Here is a 1,081-nt window from a genome sequence, read left to right on the forward strand (position 1 = left end):
TCTCTCGGGGGGCCCCGCCCTTCATCTGCTCCCATGATGGCGCCGGATCCACATCCACAGCCACGGTGCCGGCACCCATGGAGTGACCGTGTGCTTCTTCTCCATGGACATGGAGCTCCCACAACACACCATGGAAGGCCTGGAGCTCCTTCTCACGGCAGGTCCCTCTTCTCCTCCCCACCTCCGCACTGCTCTGCTCTGTTCTGTTCGATTGGATTTGGCCTCTCCCCTCTCTCACTCTCCCCTGATTCATGCGCGCAGGTGCACCGCGTACGGGAGGGAAGACCAACGCTCCTCCGGGTCTGCTTCTTCATGGGTCGCCGTTGCTCCACGGAAGGTATCACACCCCCTCTCTCATGCTCTGGTTGTCCACTCCCATCCAATTTCCTTGCTGCAACTTACATTCAGAGAGGAGAAAACTGAAACTTTTCTTCTTCCAAGAGGAGAGGAGAGGTCATGTATGTAGCTATCTCATACGCATTTGCAAATTACTCTAGCCATCTATGTATGTGACAAACAATTAATGCTTCTCCTGCAAATTCCCACTTCAATCTGTCTATTCCGCCACTTCTATAATTAAAACAATGACGTCTCCTCTTTAAGTTATGCCGTCGTCTGAGCATTGTGGTGCCTAACACATCCATGCTTTTGTACTCTTGCTTAAGGGTTCCTCTTTAAGTTATAATTTAAGAAGTTTCTCTTTAGGTTATAAAGTTTTTTTATTTAAGATGATCTTACCTACTATCCTATTATTTAAAATCATTTGTTTTACTCTTGCTTAAGGGTTTCCCAATCTAACATTTCATTCAAATGTCACTTCTTGACAGGTTAAATGGTAACCTTACAAATGATCCTTCTCTTTGTATGATCGATATTAGGAGGGCTTTGCAGTTCTGGATGTGCCGATGAGGTAGCTTGCATTGGCTTTGACATATCAGACGGCATTGGCTTACTCTAAATATCTTGGGAGGTACCTATGCAAACTATGACCCTCCTGGTCTCTCTCTCTCTCTCTCTCTCTCTCTCTCTCTCTCTATATATATATATATATATATATATATATATATATATATATATATAT

General features: G+C 44.7%; 1 long non-coding RNA gene across 1 annotated transcript; it reads left to right on the top strand.

The window, feature by feature from the left end:
• The first annotated feature begins 6 nt into the window (after window positions 1–6).
• Window positions 7–997, top strand: LOC119345457. The gene is made up of 3 exons (XR_005167046.1): window positions 7–161; window positions 262–337; window positions 828–997. It is a non-coding gene; the product is annotated as an uncharacterized LOC119345457 (long non-coding RNA).
• Window positions 998–1,081: the final 84 nt, after the last annotated feature.

Source organism: Triticum dicoccoides, unplaced genomic scaffold (assembly GCF_002162155.2).
Source record: "Triticum dicoccoides isolate Atlit2015 ecotype Zavitan unplaced genomic scaffold, WEW_v2.0 scaffold238980, whole genome shotgun sequence".
Classification (NCBI taxonomy): domain Eukaryota; kingdom Viridiplantae; phylum Streptophyta; class Magnoliopsida; order Poales; family Poaceae; genus Triticum; species Triticum dicoccoides.